This window comes from Python bivittatus, unplaced genomic scaffold, assembly GCF_059951505.1.
Source record: "Python bivittatus isolate LINGU-HERP-01145 unplaced genomic scaffold, Pbiv_v1 ctg000180_np1212, whole genome shotgun sequence".
Lineage (NCBI taxonomy): Eukaryota > Metazoa > Chordata > Lepidosauria > Squamata > Pythonidae > Python > Python bivittatus.
Genome location: NW_028277047.1, coordinates 3,563,782 through 3,586,887, shown reverse-complemented (window position 1 = coordinate 3,586,887; position 23,106 = coordinate 3,563,782).

Sequence of the window (23,106 nt, the reverse complement as noted above, 5' to 3'; positions counted from 1 at the left end):
TGGGCTATTCTCACAAGATCTTTCTAGCATTAGGTAGACCAGCTGAGTCCTGAAGGTGCAATAAATTGGTTTTTCTTTTCTTTTTTTACTTCTTACAGCAGCCATGCAGATCCTTGCCATTCCGAGATGGGAAACACCAAAAAAAGTGTAGCGTAAACCCCCTCTCCATTGGGAAATAATACTTGGCCTAAGCCATTTGAGTCCCCCCCCCCTTCATTAATTACCATCCACCGTTCTAGGGTACTATTTCAGCATTTTGCAAAGCTGCGTGGCAGACAGAAATTCATCAGGAGCTGGCGGAGGTGGCCTTAGAAGAAAACGATTCACAAAAATAGGGCAGGAAGCCCAGTGCTTACCCCAGCCACCTCGCGCCACTCTACGGATGCCAAGTTGCACATTAGAGAAATCAGATTTTTTTTTTTCCCGAGATCATAGCGAAGCCGCAAATCTTGGCGCTGGCTTTGAAAGCCCTTGAAAATTTCTCAGAAACCCAGTTCCTGCCTCCTTGCAATTTTGCACTCCGGCGGTTGACAGCTGGCAGAGTTAGACGTTGACCCTCTTTGAAGCTCAGCCCATCCTTGGACCATACCTACTCGCGGACAGAGGCTGTCAGGCAAACGTTGCCGAATTGCAAGCCGCCTTCTGCCACTTGAAGGAGACCTTTCCAGATTGGCAGAAGGAATTCCAAATCTTTATTAGGGGCTGCTTCCAAGCCTAAAAGAAGACTGAGTGCAGAATTGAGTTTCTCGAAAACCTCAGTTTTTTTTAAAAAATAATAACTTTCCAGTCCTTATGGTTACTACAAAGTAGTGCTCTGAGCAACTCCTGGTCAGATCCTCATCTAGGTGAAGTTTCTCGCTGTCCAGAAGGACGAGTCGGATTGCCCCAAAGCGAGAACCTTCCCAGGCTGGATTTCACAAAGCAGCAACATGATGCCAACGGGGTGTGATGTGCCAGAATTGTTCAGCTGTTGGCACATCCTGCAGGGTTGTACATGAGTGGGCAGTGAGAAGCCAAACAGAGCCGTGAAGAGCAGTCCCAACTGGTAACACCCTTTGCAAAGAGGAACAAGAAGCTGCTTGGTTTATGACAAGTATAAACCCTGTTTTCCTAGCTTGAGCTTGTCCGCAAGACTTGAAGCCATTTTTTCCCCCAGCCTTACCTCTTTAGGCATGATGGGAACTGCAGTCCAACACATCTAGAGGAGACCAGATTTGGAGGACGTGGGGACGGCTGATCTGGCCCAAAGAACAACCTTGAGGACTTGGAGAACCCCCATAAACTCGTGACCCCCTTTCCTCTGGGCCTTATGAAGTGTCACATCCCATGGGATGAAAACCTCGGTTAGCCAGCCACTGTACAGGCTGGATCATCTACCTCTGGGGGAGCCCATCCCTTGTGGGGTTATGAGTCATTATTAGGGTTTCTTGACTGGAAAACAGCCTTCTCAGAAGTAGTCTGTAGCCCATGACCCCTAGATAAAAGGCCTAGCTGGAGGTCTGCTGATGTATGCAGACCTGGTGACTCAACCTTTCACCCAAACATACAGAACGTTCTTGTAAGCTTCCTTGGTGCCCTGGGGGAGGATGGGGAGGGTGTCTGTTGGCGGGACAGCTCAGTCATTAGATAGATCCTTCAAGGGGGGTCCACAGAGGGCCTTTTGTTCCGCTCAAAGGGGGCTGGATTCTGGCTCACCAACCTCCCCCATGAGTCAAAGGATTTGGGTGGCGATCAAACCCTCTAGAGCTCCTACAGAAAAGGAAAAAGTCCCATGGTGGGGAAGCCATCGGATTTCATTCAACGTTGGTATTGTCTTTGAATGGATGCCTTTGTAAATAAGGGGGGGGTGAGCTGGGGGGGCTGGCCCTAGAAAACGAGCAGACAAGGGTACGGAAAAGGCCCAAGAAGCTGAATTATGGAATGGGAGGAACCGGGGCAGATTCCGCATCTCGAAGCTCAAAGGATTTGAGCCGACCCTGAATTAGCTCCAGAGATTCCCCCATATACAAAGCGTGTGTGTGTGTGTGTGCGTGTTGTGGAATGCATGATCAGCTGGGAAAGAGGTGTGGGGGGGGTCAGGATTAGCCCCCGCTGCATGGGGCTGGCTTTGAAGGATGTGGTGGGGGTGAGTTATCTCTCCTGCATTTGCAGATTGACAGAATAGTTCTGCAAGCCAAGCCCTGGAGCCGCTGTCAGAAAAAAAATAGGGGGAAAGGAAGCGCGTTTTCTTCTTTCGCTGTGTCAGGGAATCTTGGTGCGCCTCCCAGCCCCGTCCCGTCCCACGCTGCTTTCTTGGCGGCGGAGCTGAAAGTGGAAAGGGTCAGAGAGGACGAGGGGAGCAGGCTGACTGACCGACCCACCAGAAGAATTCAACTTGATTTTGTTTTTTGCTGTTTCGGGAGGCGGGGGGCAAGCAGAGCTCCTGGGTGGATGGTTGATTCTCTGAGGTTCTTCCCTTGCAGGACCGTGTCCTGGGGGCCTTTACATCGGTGTTTCTGACTCCTGGTCAAGTCCTGGCAGTTTTCTTGGCAAGGTTTCAGAAGTGCTTTGCTCTGGCCTCCTCCTTCCTAGGGCAGAGAGAGCGTGACTGGGCCAAGCTGGCTTCGTGGCTAAGGTGGGACTAGAACCCACGGTCTCCTGGTTTCTAGCCTGGTGCCTTCACCACTATCCCAAACTGGCTCTCAAGGTGGCCTAGACGCTTCCTTCTTCCTCATCACCATGACCTTGTGAGGTGGACCAAGCTAAGAGAGAAGTGGCTAGCTCTTAAATCCCCCCGGCTGACAAGGGACCACAACTTGGGTCTTCTTGCTGCTCACCCAGCATCTTCACTACTACCCTCTCCTGCCTGTCTTCCATGTAGAACTGTGTTTCTCAACCTTGGCAGCTTGAAGATGGGTGGACTTCATCTCCCAGAATTCTCCAGCCACCCATGCTGGCTGGGGAATTCTGGGAGATGAAGCCCACCCATCTTCAAGCTGCCAAGGTTGAGAAACACTCATGTAGATCCCAGTCTAATTCTCTCAGCTGGTTTGATGTCCTACAAGTTCCCTTTGGGTCACTCACAACTGCTCCACAAAGCAGATGTGAAGCCAAGGGCAGGGTCATTCAAAATCCATCCATGCAAAATTCACCCACGTTCCTTCCACTTCCCACAACGAAGTATTTACGGATTGCAAAAAGCTGACACAGCTTGGGAAGAATTCCACCACCCCCAGCCCCAGCCCTGAACAGTTTTCTTCTGTTTTCCTTTCCTTTTTCTCTTCCTTCTTTTGGAAGTTTTGCTTTCGGCTGAATCGTGCCTTCACGGTCCATAATATTTTCAGACGGGGCTACGACAGGCTGTCGTCCAATTCTCTAGTGCCCTTCGTATTCCTTGGCTTAAACGTGACGTCTGCAAGTGACCTTCACATCGTGTGCTTGTCCGCCTCGACAGCCCAGCACACTCGGGTGACTGGACACCGAAGTAGAAGTCACTGGGGGGTTAACTGTGGTTATTAAAAACAAGATGGATGGGAGAATTTGAAAAGATTTGACTGAACCAAGCAGAGGGCACCTTTGGAAGGGCTCCCAGAAGTCATAAACCTGACGGGAGGGAAAAGATGGGTTATCTATATTCCCTAAGGTTCTTGGCATGACCAAGTTGAAGAGCCACGCGCTAATCTTTTAAGCTGGCAAAAAATGTTATTGGCTTGAAATGTATTGCCCTCACTGGCAGTCCCTCCTCGACCAATGGCATGGTGCCAACAGATGGGACTGTCCTTATTGACAGGGCACAGACAGGGATTGGTGGAATGGTACAACTGCTTTGTCGGTGTAATGAGAAGAAGGAATGACCTTGAAGAACAGGAGGAAGAGCTGCTACCAAGACTATAGTCAGATAAAATAAACCTGAGTCCAGGCCAGAACTGTAACCTGAGAAAGCGTCTCTGATAGGATCCTCCCTAGTTCTCACAGAGACAAAGGAGGGAGAGAGGGAGGGCATTCAGACTTGCAAGACTTTGTTACCATAGCTTTACAATAAAAGTAGTCCTGACCTACTATAATGGTATGTGGAAAAGACGTTGGGAGATGGGGCCAAGCAACACTGCCAAGAGAACGATAGATAAGAGACTGCCAGATAAGAGACAGCTTAGCCCTCAGCTGCATAAGGGGTGGAGAAAAAGACTCAGAAGGGACCTTCCCTAGTTTCTCAGGGTGTAAAGGAGATGCGGGGGGAGAATTGTACTTTCAGACTTGCAAGATTGTGTTCATGTAGCCTTACAATAAAGTAGAATTAGCTCATCTGGTCATGTTTCCTGTCTGGTCCACCTGGTAAGGTTCACACCTACATGGCATTGGTTTCCTAGTCTGATCTACCATGAAGGGCTGACAGTCTGGTTTGGGCTGGACAGGGTTTATTGCTACTCCAGAACTCCTGATGAATAGCTGGTGTCAGCTGCTAACTGGGCTCCGTTGAACCTGATCGTGTAAAACTAGAATCAATCGCCAGGCTCTGGATGTGGGTTTAGTGCTCTTCTAGGAGAATGCTAAACCTCTCTCCAAATGCAGTCTGGACAACAGCTCATGCATTAGGAGAATTGCACCATGAAACAGCAGAGAAAGAAATGGCCTCTGCCACTGGTCAGCCGTTTGGAGATCCAAGGGGGAGGCCTGCTTGAAAAAAATTGGAGTCTTCTGCGGCCCAAAGCAGAAAAGGTTTAACACTGGAAGAGCTAAGGAGGCCTTTAAGTATCTTCAGGAATGGATTGGTGATCCAAGGAGCCATCATCTTGCCATTCAAGAAGGAAAGGTTGCCAAGCTGTATTCATGCTGCGGTTGGTTGCAAGCCTGGAAAATCTTTTGACCTTTCTACGGGAATTTGGGCTGGTTAGATACAAGGGGGAAAGGCCCTCGGTCATTTCTACGGGAAGCTTGGTGTGTCCTCCAGCTCATAGAGGGAATTCAAATCCCATTTCAGTCATAATAAAACCATGATGGGCCATTACCAGTCCAGTTTGTCTGTGTGTCTTTGGCTCATCCCTCACAGAGACTTGTCAAGCTGTTTGAGCCTGAACCAGAGCGTTGATTTACCTTCACCCTTCTGCCCGTTAGCTAAGGGGGGGCGAAGTCGCCGGCCTAGAAACCCAGAGAACGGCCTGAGTAGTAGCAAGCAGGCTTTGGTGGGGGGGATGCTTAGGACCCCATCCTCAGGAGGGTCCAATCGCGTCCTCTCTTGGCTGAGCATCCCCGTGCTTTCAGATGCCGAGGGAACACACCGGAGATCCTGCACGAGAGACGCGCTCGGCCGGTCGAGCGTTGGATCCGCGGGGATTGCCCTGGACGTCCATGGTGTTTCCTCCAGACACCCAGGACCAACGCCATTCCTGGGGGAGAAGCTAAGCTGAGACAGAGCAAACTTCTCGCTAAACTGAAGCCACCAATCCAGATCCAGGGCCCTTGACTTTTCACCGTCCAGCAATTGGGGAAGGGGTGCCCGGCAATGCCTCGGGGCGTTCCCCAAGTCTCGAGCTCACTCGTTCATCCCGAGATTTCAGCCTCCCCGTGCTTTCTATCTTCCTGCACCCTTCACAATTCCCCTTTTGTCTCTCTCCCTTCCCTTTGGGGGTCAGGCTTCATTTCCTCCCTATTGTTTTATGCTCCACTTTTCTCCCGCGCCAGATGAATTCTCCGTCTCTTTCCCTCACTCTTTTGCTGACACGAGTTTTGGGCCCGCTTGACATCTGGAAGCCATCACGGCTGTAAATAGAGCCGAGTTCCAACTTTTCCACCAAAACCATGTTGTGGCAGGCAAAGGGCTGCCCCCCCCGCCCCGGTCTTTGAGAAGGGAGTCTGGCTTTTGTTGTTGTCTGTCCTCCCTCCCACCATCGTCTCAATTGTTCCTGCAGAAATCAGCAGAAAGAGGTGGAAAAAAAAAAAAAGAAATCTGAAATCTTGCAACCCGTTCTCCCGCCTCCCCCCAGCCCAGCTCACTTCGCAGTGATTTAAGTCCCGAGAGACCGTGCCAAAGGAAGACATCTGCTGTACGTCACCCACAGCAGCTGAGACCGCGGCGAGAGTGGGCCTATCTCTGGTTGATTGCTGGTAATAGCATGTCCTCCAACCATCTCAGCTCCTTGGATTGCAGGACGGACCCAGAGAGATTGCTAAACCCTCAGGGGACCCTCCAGCTGGGACGGGAGGACAGCTGGGCGAGATCCGAGACGTGGAGAGAGTGAAACGCCGAGCCGAGGGAGGCGAGCAGAAATGAAGGAGCTGTGGACGGGGCTGGGCTGACTCCTGGCTGGTCTTCCCTGGTCTTGGGAACGTGCACGTTTTTCTGGGCCAAGGGCCACTGCCTTCGAAGGCTGTGTGGGGAACCGCATTCCAGAAGCTAGCAAATGGAGGCAGAGTGAAAAGTAACCGTTGATTTCCTTCCCTTTAAATATAACTGAAGTAGAGCTAGGCAGATCGGTCCCTACTCGTTGGTTTTCCTTGCTTTTGATGCCCGCTGTGAAAACGTACATGCTGGTGAGAACTGTTGGCTGTTTCGGAGGCCCATAGTCAAGGTTTCCAAGCGGCCGGGGGTTCTGGGCTAGAAATGATGGAACAAATTAAGAGAAAAGACCAAAGTGATTTAATGCTATAAAGTTCAGGTGGATGTCTAGAGCCCCACTCAGATGAATAAGCAGTGGGAACAGCTCTGCCAAGAGAAGAGAGGAGAGGAGAGGAGAGGAGAGGAGAGGAGAGGAGAGGAGAGGAGAGGAGAGGAGAGGAAGGAAGGAAGGAAGGAAGGAAGGAAGGAAGGAAGGAAGGAAGGAAGGAAGGAAGGAAGGAAGGAAGGAAGGAAGGAAGGAAGGAAGGGTGAATCTATAAAGTCATTCAGTCCATAGTTTAACTGATCTGCATCCCTGCGCATGGTGGACTATCTGTTTATCAGGCTATACACTCTTGTAGGAAATCTGCTGAGATGAGCAGAAGCCACCTTCAACCAAAATGAGATGGAAGCTCCATTTTGCTTGACATTCTCCTACAATCTCCGTTGTCATCCCAACCAACCGGTTGGGAGTTTTCCAAGCCTGCTTTTAGGCACCAGAGAAAATCACACCTGCCTTTGGGTAAATCTTTTCGGGGTTCTCTCCGGTCATCTTCAGCCGTGTCTTGAAGCTACAGAGGGAATTTCGGTAGGTGGGACAGTCCCCACGGTGGACTTCCTCTTCTGGGACGCAGGTCTCTTCTGGCCTGGTTTCCCGCCATGTGCTTCTGCTGTTCATCCTGACCTTTGGGGGGGTGTTGGAGTCAAATCAGGAGCGCTGTCAGAGAAACATCTTGCGAGTCCATAGCTCGTTGACGTGCAGTGGGGAATTTGTAGCACAAGAGGGCAGCCACACGCTTTCTAGCCATCCTTTCTGAAAAACCCACAGAGGGATCTTTGGTGGTGGCGGGCGTCGTATGATACAAGAGGCAGGCCTGGGCTCACAGGCACACAGAAATACTCCAATGTGAGCTGCAGTCTATGTCCACCACCCTTGATTAGCCTATTTATTCGCTTTCGTTCTTTTCTTTTAATTCGGCCTTGCTCCCAGGAAGCTGGGCGCCCGATCCTTAGCCGCTGCCTGAACGGAACATGATTTTTTTCCCAGGCACAAATCTCACTACGTTTGGTTCGGCAAGCTTGAGATGAAAAGCAGGAATGTTACAGAAGTTCCCCCCAGTGCACTATTTTCAATGGAGAACCAAGATTATCCAGGGGGTCCATTAAGGTAGCAACCCACTAGCAAGCTTTGAAAGATCTCTGGAGGCATACCCTCCGGCGGTGTTTTTCAACCTTGGTGATTTGAAGATGTGTGGATGTCAGCTCCCAGAATCCCCTAGTCAGCAGGGGAATTCTGGGAGTTGAAGTCCACACATCTTCAAGTCGCCAAGGTTGGAAAACACAGCCCTAAGTCTTTGGGAAGCCATTGATGGTCCTGGGGAGTCAGCTAAATAGACGGTTCTAGCTTGAGGGTTACCAAGCATGAATAGAAGAGCCAGATTGTCAAGGAAAACCGATCTCAGGACAATTTGCCACCTGACTGTGTCTAAGGACAAACAGCATTTTTCCTTCCCGCCCCCACCCAATACAAGCTTATTGGATTGTACCTTCTGTTGACCTTGGGAATGATGGTGTCAGACCCAAGAAGTTAACTTGGGCGTCTTCCTGCCAGTTGGAGGATTAAAGCCATTCGCCTCAACACCAGAAGTGGTCTCGGCCAAGAAGATTATTCTTGAGTTAAAGGTTAAGCGCAAGGAAGATCTCCGGGCTTGAGGAGAAACGTGAGCGAGATCTTCCCGCTTGGAGAAGCCTGCACGGCAGCGGGAAGGCTCAGGAGAAGGGAGGTATCAACCCTGAGCAAGGGCACCAGAAAAGGAACGAACGGAGCAGAACCAGCTTGGGATGACAATCCAGACACTGCCCAAACCGGTGTGGCCTTTTTGATTTTTGGTTTCTATCACAAGGCGCCTTCAAGGGTGACGTTTTATTTTATGACTTGTGGGGCTCTGCATTTTCAGCGGTCCTGGGGCTGAAGTGTGGGGGCGACGCCTGTGGAGCGAACCCCCGAAAGAAGTCCAGCGTGAGCATCCAGAAGGTTAAAACCTCGCCTTTCCCTTTCTGTTTTGCGGCTAACGGGCAGGAAGGGGAGAACATGGTGTTTCCTTTGGGGAAGGGAACTTGTGTTCAAGATTGGCCCGGATAATCTGGACGCCAGCCTGTTCTCCACCCAGCACAACGTGGACGTTTGAAAAGAAATATGCTATTTGGAGCGGTGGAATGTGCAAAATGTGAGAATTGCTGCATAGGATCACATAAGCCTCCGAATTAGCCAGAAGGCGGCTCAGAGTTTCCAAAAACTTCAGCTGCAGGAGGACCTTTGGAGTGAAATACAGTCGGAATACCTTTGGGTATTAGGTGACTGATTTTCGTGGTTTCCTAATATATCATCACACCCCCCGGACGGAGAATTGAGGCTGAGGGTATTTTTCCATTTTCTCATGCTCATGAAATACAGAGACTGGAACGGAACGGGGTTCATTACGCCCAGATCAAAACTGCTGGGGCTACAGTTGATTGGCTCCGGAGTCAGATATACTGCCTCAGACCAGAGAGGCTTAATTCCTAACTTTTTCCAGCCAACCCTGATTGCTGAGATGGAGCTAAAATGTCAGTCTTAGCTGAAACTCTGAGCAGGGGTGAACATTGCTTCTCTCTGGAGCCATCTTTTTAAAAAATCGTTGGTTTTGTTCTTATTATTGTCTGCAAAGGCAGGGCTGATTATAATCCTTGGCCTGGTGGGCTACCCCATTTGGGGGAAGAGGGTAGGAGCATCAAACCTAGATGCATTTTTTGAACTCCCTCCCCTCCAAGGAAATCATGCTGTCAAATATTGGCGTTTTTCTGCCAGATTTCAACAGTGCAACCTGGGACCTCTGATTTGAAGGGGCCGCTGGGGGCTGCAGAAGAGATAAAAATGGCAGTTTGCTTTTCTCTTGGCAGGAACAGCCTAATGGGCCTCTGCCTCCCTTCTCTAGGGGTAGATGAGGTCCCAACGGAAACCTATTTCAAGCTACACCCGGTCCATCTGTAGACCAAGTTGAGGCTCAGCTCTAATCCTTGGAGATTTTAAGGATTAGTGACAAAATCAGTTAGAATCTACTGGCCATTATCAACTTAACACAAGAAGTTATTTGATGAGAAAGCTTAAAATATTAGGAGAATTGGACATCACTCGGTGTGGGCGACTCAAGATTTTTCACGTTCAGATTGCAGGGAAGACAAACCCATGGGCTCTGCGAGGAAGAAAGAAAAGAAAAGAAGAAAAGAGGGAGGGAGGGAGGAAGGGGGGAGGAGGAGGAGGAGGAGGAGGAGAAGAAGAAGAAGAAGAAGAAGAAGAAGAAGAAGAAGAAGAAGAAGAAGAAGAAGAAGAAGAAGAAGAAATGATGATGATGATGATGATGATGATGATGATGATGATGATGATGATGATGATGAAGAAGAATGAGATCAGATATATTGCCAAATATAATCTGGAATCTGCTTTGTGCAAAACAGATAAATCATTAATGTGATTCCTTCTTGTAATGTGAGTGGTGCCAACACTGTACCTTAATTTTTTCTCATGGAAAATGCCTGAAGGGGTTGGGGCCGGGCAGACAGAGTCAAGGTCCGTCAAAGTGTAGCAGGTCCCACCTTTCTCTCCCCATCCCCTGTAAACCCCTCTCCCCTTTTTCCAACGCCCCACCCCCCCACCCCCATGCTCCCCCCCAACGGCACCAGCTGGGATCCCAATTAGTTCAAGCCGATTGCCCAGGTGTTCACGGGGAAACCGTCCCCCCCGTCCCCCCTGCCCCCATCCCTTTTGCAAATCCACTTAGTGCAAAGCTGCTTTTTCAGTGAAAAAGCACGGTTGCACTTTGGGGCAAGGCAGCAAACTGACATCCAAACAGAAGCCCCTTTGGGATGCAGAAACGCAGGGCCTGCATTGCTGTTGCTCGTAGAGGAGTTCTGTAGATCGTACAAATGTCCAGGGCTGTTCAACGGTACATCGTGTTATGCTTTTCAGAAGCTTTGGACCAGAACGGCCAAAAGTGGGGCGGAACCCTTGGCTTGCTCCTCTCCTGATTTATTGTTTGAACTGCTGGCTGATATGACCTAAAGCCCGCAGCAAAATATGGCCCAGCCTGTCTGTCCCCTCTTGAAAATATGTTAAAATCTGGAGGGTGTCATGTATGATGAATTCAGGGCAGGCTTGGGTGGAAGCCAGGATGAAGAAAACATTTTTTTCGCAAGGGACTCGGTGGTTGCTTGGAGCAAAAAAAAAATAATAGTCATAAAAAAAAGATGACAGAGTCCTTTAGAAAAGTTGCAGACTGGGACTTCTGCCGACTTTGAGACAGGAAGGAAGGAAGGAAGGAAGGAAGGAAGGAAGGAAGGAAGGAAGGAAGGAAGGAAGGAAGGAAGGAAGGAAGGAAGGAAGGAAGGAAGGAAGGAAGGAGCAGAGGAAGGAGCAGAGGAAGGAAGGCAAGCAAAGAGGGAGGAAGGAAGGAAGGAAGGAAGGAGGAGGAGGAGGAGGAGGAGGAGGAGGAGGAGGAGGAGGCGGCTGAAATGACTTGGAGGGCTCTGTCCTCCCCACTAGGTAGACCGGACCAGGAAAATGACTCCACAGGAAGGCTAAAACTATTTTTATTGGCTATAATTACAGGATCCTGCAAGTCTGATTGTGTTGGAGCTCCTCCCCCTTCTTATACTCCTGTGAATTAGGGAGGGGTCTGCCTGATCCTCCTCCAAATGTTATCTGCTCACTCTGGACTTAAAATGCTTCAGCCGCTTTTGCCTAGAAAATGGATCCTGTATATTTCAATCAAGGTCATCTTCCTTACTCTCTACAGACCCTTAGAAAGGGGGGGGGGGTAAAAACCTGCCCCAGATTTGACATATAGGGAACAGACCTCAGCTTGAACATGGGAAAAGGTGAGGATTGGGGTCAACAGCTGTACAACTCGAGTGCTCTTATTTATTTATTTGTGGGTGGGTTGTTCACAGAAGAGAGGAAGATAAAGGGGCCATTTACAAGAAAAAAGTTTGATTTCTTTTCCTCTCCATTTTTCAAGGCTGTTTTTCCCGTCAGCTGAGCTCCTGAACGGAAAAAAAGGATACATGCATTGAATAAAGGAAGAAATCTCGCTTTAGGAACGAGTTCAAATTTTAAGGAAGGGTCAGCTGGACCCATCCGTGCACGGAAAAGGGGGAGAACCAAAAATGCATGAACTGGATGTGACAGGATTGCTTCCAGAGCATGAAAACCAAGGTTGAAACCACAGCGGGGGTAGCAGTGATCCCTGCATTAATTATTCCAGGGACCCTCCAAATCTGAGTCACCCCCCTGGCCCCCCAGGACCATGGAAGGTGATCTTCCGCAGCCAATCTTCCCATCGTTGAAGAAGCTGTTGGAGCCTCAACATCCTTCTTGAGCTGTTTAAAACTCTCCCGCAGGCCGATTAAGCCCCCATTAATCCGGCTGCTAACTCCCACCGTTTCAGGAAGAGCTTTGGATTTAGACTAGAAGCCTCTTTCAACCACTGTTTGTAATCAGAGACTGAGGCCGCCAAATGTCTCCATGCACGGGTTTCGGAGTTCTCCGCCGTTGTCCGAAACAAGAACTTTTTGAACAAGGTAAGCTATGTTGGCCTTCAAACAGCCTTGTGTGCACGGCTGGGTATTTTATTTTATTTGGATTTTAAATAACCCCTGCTAGACTGGGATCAGGGAAACAAACTCTGGTTCCCATTCACTGCTACAGACTTTGAGATGGGGGAAGTGATCTCTTAGGTTAACTTCACTTCTGCGGGGATAAAAAAGGCCATCGAAGGCAGGATATAATCAATTCCCCCCTTCCCTTCCCCCATCAATCGTTAGTCCAAAAGGAGGGGAAAAATTACATAGCCTGCAAATGTTGCTCACTTATTATTCTATTTTTTTCCCTGATTTTATTAGCACTGCTATCCTATTGTATTTTATCGTATCTTCTGGTTGTTATATTTACCAATTATATATATATATGTATGTATGTATTTTTATTTTATATATATGTATTTTTATTTTTATATGTATATGTATATGTATTTTTATTATATATATATATATATATATATATATATATATAAAAAAAATAAAAATACTTAGCATATTTACACACACAGACACACACACACACACACATATAATATAAAAATACATAACCTGCCTCTGTACTTTCACACCATCGTTTGGTTTTGGGGAAATCTTCATGGGAAGCAATATTGTCCATTTCTGCACACTGACAGCTGGTCACGGGTATCGAAATCTGACAGCTGGTAGGGCTGGATGGTTTGGAATTATGATTCAAATCCTTTGCGCGCTTGTATTCAAAAGTAAGTCTCACTGAATCCAGAGCTCCATTACTATCAGAAAGGTCAGAAGCTGGACTCATTCCACTTTACAGTTGTTTAATTTTTAATTTTTTTTAAAAAAATTAATTTTTAAAAATTTTTAATTTTTTTTTAAATTTAAAAATTTAATTTAATTTAATTTATTATTTATGTATTTATTTATTTTGCATCCGCCCTGTCTCTTATCCTGGTGAGCAGCTTCGTTTAACAGAAGTCCAGCGGACGGATCTTTTTCTTTTCTGAAATCAACCCATTCTGAAACGAGATCTTGCAACCCAGCCGGAGAGAAACGGCAGGGGAGGGTCAAAGAGCTGAGAGTCAGCCAGGTCCATCCGTTAGATCAGGACGTTGCAGGCAGTATTTGATCCAGGTATCTCAATCGACAGCCCGCCACGTCTTCGTCAAGATTCTCTGGGGAACGGTGTGAGCCGCACACTGAACGGGGGTATAGCGCTGCGCAAGGACTAGCGTTGCACAGCAATTCAGATCTGGGAACAACGGAAAGTTGGACACGTATTGGATGAGAAACCGAGAACGGAGTTGTGGTAAGCTAATAAAAGCCAGGTGGTGCAACAGGGACCCCCCTGAAGGTTAGATCTAGGGACAGCCTTCCCCCTTCTGGCTGGGAATGATGGGAGCTGTGGTCTGACACTTTGGTCGAATTACTCTGTGAGAAGGTCCTTATTTATTTATTTATTTATCTATTTATTTATTTATTTATTTGATTTCTCCCCCACCCATCTCCCCCCAGTGGGGGACTCTGGGTGACTCATACAAAACATTAAAACCATAAATACATATAAAGACATAAAACATCAAAATGTAAAAAACATTAAAACCATAAATACATATAAAGACATAAAACATCAAAATGTAAAAAACATTACTAAAAAAGAGGATAAGGAGGGTCCAAGAAGATGATGAAGGACCTGGGGCTGAAGGCAGCGGGCCTCTTTGGGGCTAGCCATCCCCACGCTTGAAGTATTCCCTCCCCACCCCAGGCCACGTGGCAGAGCCAGGTTTTCAAAGCCCTCTGGAAGGCCAGGAGTGAGGGGGCCAATCGCCCCTCCTGGGGCAGAATATTCCAGAGAGCGGGGGCTACCACCAAGAAGGCCTACCCTCCGGACCCCGCTGATTGGAGCTCTTTTACTGCAGGGGTCCAATACATGCCCTCCCTGTGTGATTGGGTGGGACGGGTCGAAGTCATGGGGGAAAGGCAACCTGTAGGGCTAAAGGCTGTGTAGGGCTTTAAAGGTGGTACCCAACACCTTGAATTGGACCTGGAAACAAACTGGCACCCAATGGAGCATGTGGAGCAACAGTGTTACACGGGCCCTTCTTGGGGCTCCAAAAATAGCCCACGCAGCCGCATTCTGGACCAGCTGTAGCTTCCAGATACTCTTCAAGGGTAACCCCATGTAGAGCGCATTACAGTAGTCTATCTGGGAGATAACAAGGGCACAAATGACTGTTCGCAGGGCATCCCGATCCAGGAAAGGGCGTAACTGATGCACAACTCGAAGTTGTGCAAAGGCCCTCCTTGCCACGGCTGCCACCTGCTCTTCTGAATCTATCAGAAGATGCATGACTTCCATAACCCTATTTTTTTTGCGGGGGGGGGGGGAATCCTGTATCTTTACACAGTGCCTCCTGGTGGTCACTGTCAGTACCAGCTGTTGAAGTTAATCCAGGAAAATAGGTGCGGGGGGTTGACCCCCCATTTCTTAACCTCGTGCAGAGGTCATTCCAGCAGAGAATTGAGGGCAAGGGCTGCAACGACTCTCACACCCATGCTACACCAGGGACAGTCATGTTTCTGCGGTATTCATTTATTTATTTATCATATTTATATAGCCGCCCATCTCACGCAAGGTGACTCTGGGCGGTGTACAACAATTAAAAAATAAATACATCAAAACAGTTACACATAAAAAAACCTGTAAAAACGCACAAAACAGGAGGGGATAAAATTAATACATAAGTCATAACTTGCCAATTGTCCATCTTCACGATTGTCCATTGATTTTTTAGGATTGTTTTTATGTTGCCTTTTAATGAATTTTGATCTTGTTGTAAACCGCCCAGAGTCCTTTCCCAAGAAGGCCAGTGACAAATTTGAGAAATAAATAATAGTAAATAAATAAAAATGTCATTCTTTATCCTCGTTGTCGCCAGCCTTCCTCTATGCTCCCTTCCTTTCCCTTTGGTGGTTTTGCAAATTCTCTCTCTTTTTTGGCATAATTTTATGAAACTTTTTTTAAAAAAAGAAGATAAAACGAATGCAAACGTGTATAAAGTGTGAAAAAGAGAAGGCAAAAAGAAATCAAAGAAAAAGCTAAAAATGCAAAGGAAAAGAAAAACAGATAGATACAAAGAAGTGGCTTCTGATCTTCTTTACAGCAGTTATAAGCACAATTATAAATTTACTTCCTACTCTGTGGTTACAACATAACTCTCTTCTTTCTGTAATCTAGTCCAGTGTTTCTCAATCTTAGCAACTTTAAGATAGGTGGACTTCAACTCCCAGAATTCCCCAGCCAGCATGGCTGGCTGGGGAATTCTGGGAGTTGAAGTCCACCTATCTTAATGTTGCCAAGGTTGAGAAACACTGCTCTAGTCTATCTAACCCTCAAAACCATAAATTCATTTTTTTTCTGTTTCACACACAAAAAGTCCATCAAGGGCTTCCAGTCAGCAATAAACCTAGATATTGTCATTGTTTTACATATTCTCATTATTGCAGACCACTTTCTTCTGCCTCACTTGAACCATTTTGGTTTTCTTTGGCCCTCTCTTCTTCCTCCTTGACCTCCAGCCTCATCATCCCCAGACATGGCCCTGCTTTCCCCATCCCAGGTGGCCCTGATCTGCGAAGCCCTGCAGGACAGCGGGGCCTTCGAGCACCTTGCCCGTTTCCTGTGGTCCCTGTCGCCATCCTTCACCCTTGGCCATCTTCAACGCTTGAGATGTCCTCACACCAGGGACCATGAGCTGGAGATGTTGCGCCACCCGCTTCCCTCGGCCCCTCGGGTGATGCCCCTTGGTACCCTGACGGGCTCCCAGCCCTCAGCATATTTAGGAGCAATCCATCTTGGAGAACATCTCCTTGAACGTCCATCAAAGGGATCTCCTGCCCAGAAAAATGGCTCTCATCCGCCAGGGAGTTCTGCCCCATATGGCCAACGGAAGGCCAACAGTGTCAAGGTACGTGGTCTTCGGATTAAGACGCCTTTGAGACCTTTTGAAAGGATGCTGAAAGATATCCAGGTTTGTTTTCCCCATCCCAGGGTTTCTCAACCTCAGCAGCTTGAAGAGGGGTGGACTTCAACTCCCAGAACGCTGGCTGGGGAATGCTGGGAGTTGAAGTCCACACCTCTTCAAGTTGCTGAGGTTGAGAAACATTGAACTAGAGTCCAGATACCATGGAACGACTATTGTACGGAGGGGCTGAGAATCCAAACTCAAGTTTCCTAAGTCAGCATCATGATCTCTCAAACCCAGCTAAGATTTAAACCAGCTAAATTTTCCTTCAGCTAGAGCTTGTGTTGTATTCTTTTATGCTAAAATTAATTAATTCCTTTAATTGCTATTAAGGTCACCTTAGAGATGAAACCAATTTGCCAGCATGACTGCCTGCCTGCCTGCCTGCCTTCCTCTCTCCCTCCCTCCCTCCCTCCCTCCCATCTATCCTTCCTTCCTTCCTTCCTTCCTTCCTTCCTTCCTTCCTTCCTTCCTTCCTTCCTTCCTTCCTTCCTTCCTTCCTTCCTTCCTTCCTTCCTTCCTTCCTTCCTTCCTTCTCTAGCAGAGTTTGGCAAAAGAACCCCATATTTGTTTCTTGGGTTAATGGGCATCTTCTCCCCAGAGATATTTCCTTTTTGTAGAAGAGAGTCATGTTGGCCAAAGAGCCTTGGAATCGGGTTAATGGGTTCGATCTTGGCTCAGGGAAAAAAGGCAGATTTTTTGTGTACTGCATTTCTCCCAGGGAACTTAGTTGCCACTATCCTCCCTCTCCCATTTCCCAGGCAGAAATTTAGAGAGGCATGCACAATTCTGTTATCAGACCCTACAACGATAAAACCACATTTCCAGAATCCCCGCAGTGTGGGTTTTTTGACCCGGCCTACCTCGAAGGGCTGATGCTTTGTCCATTATTCATTTATCCCAGGAAAGGGTCCAAAAGCTGCTGAGAGAGTGGTACCTACAAGAGCCCTATCCAAACCGTTGCCAGAAAAGACATCTTGCCCAAACAACAGGACTCACCCCCACCCAGGTGGGGAACTGGTTCAAAAACCGTCGGCAGAGAGACCGCGCGGCGTCTGCCAAGCACAGCCGCTTTCGGACGAGGGACGAGGCGGGAATGGGAGGATCGCTCCAACCTTGAATGACCTCTTTAATATATGTGTGCGTGTGTGTATGTATAAATTATATATTTATACAGACACACTTATATAAACTAAATATAAGAAACAAAGAAAAAGAGAAATACACAAAATTATCAAAGAAAAAAAAACTGAAAAAGAGGAAGCGAAAACATGCAAAACGTACATTGGCAGACCTAGATATATCAATAAATTGAAGCCATGCTTTGTTACAGTCATCCGTGGTTGATTGATATTCATCAATTCTGCAAACTCCTCCATAGTTGGAGCCGTGTGTTTGCTGAACAATAAATCAGTCTTTGGACGACGTGCTCATTTTCTCTGTCCAAAAGTCAATCCCCGTGTGATTCAGATCCAACCTTGAATGCTCAATTAAACGTACTTAAGCAGCACTTAAAAAAAAAACAACACAGTTGGAATAAATCCGTCTTCTGTGACTTTCACTGAGAGAATTTGCTAGGAATTGTTTAAAAGCTTTTATTTTATTTCCAGTTCTTCGGCTCTGCTTTGTTAGGTGGAAAAAGGAACTTTCTAGCCAGCTTAGATTCTATTTCATTGGGGATCTAAAAAATAACCCCCAGTCTGTTGGGGATCGGCAGCACCCCCAGACTGTGAACATCAGAGAGCCAGAAAGAACGAATAAATGAGAAATACTCACTGTGTACAACGTGTGCAATAGATGCACGGTGCTTCCGAACCCCGTTCAACGTTTTTAAGGAAAAAATCCATTGTGGCTTCATTCTTGATGACTTTTTGCATTCAACTCACCCTTTCCATTTTTGATGTTGGTGGAGACGCCTATTCCTTTCCCCCAAAAGCATTTCTCAAGATCAGCAAGAGTTCCCTGCCAGAAGAAAAGGGGTTTCTTGCCCTGACCATTTGCCCTTCTAGGCCTATGTGAAATTTCTGGGAAATTCTTTGCATTTGCCTTCGATCAGAGCAAGCAGCTCGTCAGACGCCAGGAAGAGCAATTCCGCCTAGCAGGCCGTTCCTCGGGGAATGTTATTCGCACAAAGGGACCAGGCTGGACTTGAAAAGATGAAAAGGCCACGAAGGAGCTAGGAAGTGTTAAATCAGCAATTTGCAATAAGAGCATCAGCCAGGAGATATATAAAGGAGGGGCTTAGCCGATCAGAAAAGTTAGAAATCGAGCTTAATTATAATTTCCGTTCTGATCCCGTCTCATCTGCTGCATTATGTCCAAGGGATTCTCTCAGAAATCTAATCCTTTGCTAAAGCTTTTAGCATCAACCTATAATGTGCATTTTGTCCATCACAAGCCAATCACCTTTTAGAGAGGGGAACAGCCTGCCCGTTGTTCTGAGGGTCTGAGTGTTAATTATTCTGCAATTTCCTCCCCCCCCCCCCCACTATGGCTGAAATGTAAATCGTAAGCCCCCTGGGGACCGAGACTTTTTAAAAAGATTAAATTTATGTTCCTCTGCATGCCTTTCAGCCTGAATTAATAGCACCCTCGCCACATGCGAGGCGGCACCCGGCTGACCGTGGCTGATGTGGCAAAAGCTAAGCAGGGCCAGGCTGGGTGGGTCCTTGGATGGGCGACACTGGGAAATCCCAGGGAGTTGAAAAACACCCTGGAGGAAGTTCAGCTATTATTGCGGAGGAATGAAGCTGCGCTTTTGTGAAAGGACCACCCTAACAAAGGCCAGCTTGGTCCCCGGCCGCCTCTGCCTCCCTGTCGCTTTGCAACCATCACCATGGCAACCCCGGGAAGAGGGAGAAAGGATGCTCGGAAGCCTGCGGGGAGACACAGGATCACAGACCCAGCTCCCTGGTGGCCACCATCTGAAGAAAAACTACTTATTTCCAAATAACTGAGCCCATCTGTTCATTGCAGGCCAGTGTCCTCCGGCTGTTGTGAAGCTGGGGAAGAAGCACGTGATGAAGCCCCGTTTTTTTCCCCCTCCTATTATAATTCGGGGGTAGAGCATCGTGCATTGTTTAGAAACCCATATTCTGCAGTGAGGATCCATCTTCCAATGGCATGAATGCTCCTTTCTTTTTCGTACTCCTCTGGGACAGCATCCCCGTGTCCCCCTCTCCGTCATTATGACCGTGTATTTTAAGGGTGGTTGAAGCACTTTGGTGGAGTGTAATATTTGTTGGACAATAGCGGGGGGGGGGGGGAGGGAATCAGATTGAGACAGCAACCAGGATCACAAATAATGGGGCAAAGTTAGCGACTTAGCGTTCATTAGATACAAAGGATAACTTTCTGATGGTGAGATCTGTTGAGCAATGCAATTAGTCTATTGATGGAGCTTGCATTCCCCATTTCTGGAGGTGTAACAGTGTGTGGGAAAGACCTTGGGAGACGGGGCAAAGAGACGCTGCCTAGGGAAGTCAGATAAGAGCGGGCATAGCCCTCAGCTGCATAATGGGTGGAGAAAGAGGCTCAGAAGAGACCTTCCCCAGTTTTCTCAAGCTGTAAAGGAGACAACGGGAGATTTGTACTTTCAGACTTGCAAGATTCTGTTAACGTAGCTTTAAATAAAGTAGAATTAGTTCATCCGGTTGTGTTTCCTGTCTGGTTGACCTAGTAAGGCTGGCATCAATCTTGCAAGTCTGAAAGGACAATTCTCCTGTCTCCTTTACAGCCTGAACTAAACATCGTGTTCACAAACCCCAGTGGCTTTCATGCAGTGTCAGAACCCACCCAGTGCAGTTCACCCAAACCATGGTTAAGCCCAACGGTGGCTTAGCCCAAAGGATGAACCTAGCCTCTTGCTTAAATGTAGGAGCAGAAGTGTTGTCTATAGGTTAAACGCTCGTGTTGCAAAGCAGGATTCAGGAGTCTGCTAGCCTCTTTTCCAACTCAATTTGTATTAAAAAGGCATTGGTTTTCGTGAATTGCAGCTGAGTTCATCAATGCAGGGAGTAGCTAAACTGAAGTAGGATTTAAACTGGGCTGAGACCAGGGAAAGGGTGATGGTCTCACAGATGCAGGTAAAACTTCGTTTCTCTTCCCCCCCCATCCAAATTTAAATCCGACACACGACTCCATTCATCTGATGAAGTTCAATAAATTTTTTGAGTCGGAAAGCCTGTTAGCCACCTAATTTTTTGCTACCCTAGATCAGCATTTCTCAACCTTGGCAACTTTGAGATGTCTGCTCTTCAACTCCCACAATTCTCCAGCCAGCCTCATAAAGGCCCCCAAAGTAACCCACCTCTTCAAAAAGAGTCACTTATCCAATGAGATGGGCAGCGTGTATCAATTGGAAAAACAAAATATGAAACAGCCGAGCAAGGGACTTGAAATCCTTTTATTTCAACCACGGCGGGCTCCGCGTCTCCATTTGCGTCCTTCCGCTTTTCTTTGGGCGTTTGGTCCCCGAGGCAGTCTTTTTGAAACGATGCCCGAGTAACTTGGCGCAGGGGGAAGGAGAGAGTTGAACATCTCTTTCCTTTTCCTTGTTGAGTTGAGCCCCCAACCCCGGACGTGCTAAGAAATCCAATAGTAATTTGCACGACACCCAAGCTGGGTGGCATGAAGATGCAGGACCCACGTGGAAATTTTATTCCCCCTCCACAAGCACCTAGAAGGCATGGAAGCGAAGTTGAACACTGCTTCTCTCAAATCAAGTCCACTTCCACATGGCTGATGGACCAGAGGGGAAACCGTCAAGGATTGAAGAATGGGGTGGCCAAGATTTGGAGGAAGTTCTGCCCTTTCAGGGCAGAAGAGGGAAGAATTCTCATTTTCACTTAATATGGAGCTATTTGCAATCTGCCAGCAGTTTTCATGGGGGAAGTGGGGTGGGGTGGCGTGTTCCTGAGGTCCCAAGGGGGCAGGAATATAGCCTTGCCGTCGATTCACACGACCCACTTCTAAACCAGTTCCCACAACTGGGGTGGTGACCTAATCAACCTCTTCGCTGGCTTCGCACACGACATTGGAGAGATGGAGTTGGGCCCGACGGCGAAAAACGACACTGTTTTGTGAAGGCAGCTTCTTGGTCACTGATCGAGGGGCACGTAGTGGGAACACATGCCCTGACATCTTGACTTTCACTCTCGAGGTTTGGCACGAGTGATGAATGTTAAACCCCTCTTAGCCCTTATCTGGAAAATCATGGCTCCCTGTTCTGGGGAGGGAATAAATATTAAATCTTCTCCCAACGTCCCAGAATGATGGGAATTGTATCTCTAGGCTCCCAGTGGCAACTCCCCCCCCCAACCTGACCCCTGAGCCCACCTTCATATAAAACCCCATTAAAATGCTAACATTTTGCTGCAAGTAATTCAGCCCAGCTCTGCCAACTATTAAACAAAAAACAAAACAAAAAAACTACATTGTCAAAATTTGGCAAAGTCAACCTGAATCCACGGGTCAAAGATCAAGAGGATGCTGACCCCTGACGTGGTGGGTGAACCTTACTTCAGCTAGCAGATAGGAAGTGGCAAGACTATGGGGCACGTACAGGTTGTCCTCGTTCTGTGACGGCCTCGTACAGCAACCATTCGCAGTTACAACGGTGACGAAAAAGTAATTTTGCGACCAGTCCTCGCATTGATGACCTTTGCGGGTCTATCCAGCAAAGGAAAGCTGAAGGAAGACCGTAAAATTGTGAACTTTAGCGACCAGTTCACTTAACGACCAAGTTGCCGGGCCCCGGTCAGTAAACGAAGCTTCGCTATCCTTCGTCAGCCCTTTTCGCTCCCTCCCTGCTCTGCTTGGCATCCATGCATCGAAGTTGGCAATGATCATCCTTCAGCTGCTGGCTTGATCCCGAAGCAACGGGCAATTGGACCCGTTCCCTGCCTCTCTCTGTCTTACGGTTCAGCTCACTGATCCTGTACGGAAATTGTGTGTGTTTTTTTTAAACTGGGTATTTATGCCAGCCCAAATAAGCAGGACCACTTTGAAAGCGCAGATCCTGATTTGGAAGTGCAAAAACTGCATTGGTGGGGAGGAAACCCATCTTGACTTTGTCCAATATCTTTCTTGTGAATGGTTTGGAGAAAGCTTGGGGATGGTCAGCAACACCCCCCCCAGTCGCTTGTCCCTGGCAGTACCTGGTATTCAAGGTAGATTGCTCCTTGCCAGGGAGGTTCAATCTATTCATCCTTGTTCCTAACCGCTACCTATGCACTTCGGCCTCTATGAACCCGTGTTACTGGGGAGAGAAGCGGGGCTGGCATTTGGGACAAATTTTAATTTTTGATTCCTGCCTGTGCCAGGGATCCCGACAATCCCGCTGTTAAGTGTTGGTTCTCCCACTCAAGCTTCGAGGCGTGTTCTCCCCACTTCGTGCCCCCAGAGGCCAAAAGCAGGTGAGGTTCAACCCCTCCTCAGCATCCACCTGAAGTTCCAACGTCGGGCCCAGAATCCAACTTTCTGAGCACAGGTTTCGTTCTCGTGACTGCGTCAGGGCGAGCAGTGCTAAATGAAAAGTGCAGATGCTGTAAATTGTCAGGACTCCTGAGGGCCGGCAATGAAGGATTCCCTCCCGTAATGTTCCATTAGGCTGAGCAACTAATCTTTCCTTCCCCAGTGAAATGCCATTTCCTTTCTTTTCATCTTCCTGAGTACTTATGGGAAACTCTCACATTCTCTGGGATTTCCTTCCTTCCTTCCTTCCTTCCTTCCTTCCTTCCTTCCTTCCTTCCTTCCTTCCTTCCTTCCTTCCTTCCTCCCTCCCTCCCTCCCTCCCTCCTTCTTTCTCATTCCTTCCTTCCTTCCCTCCTTCTTCTTTCTTTCTCCTTCCTTCCTTCCTCCCTCCCTCTTCTTTCTCTCTCCTTCCTTCCTTCCTTCCTTCCT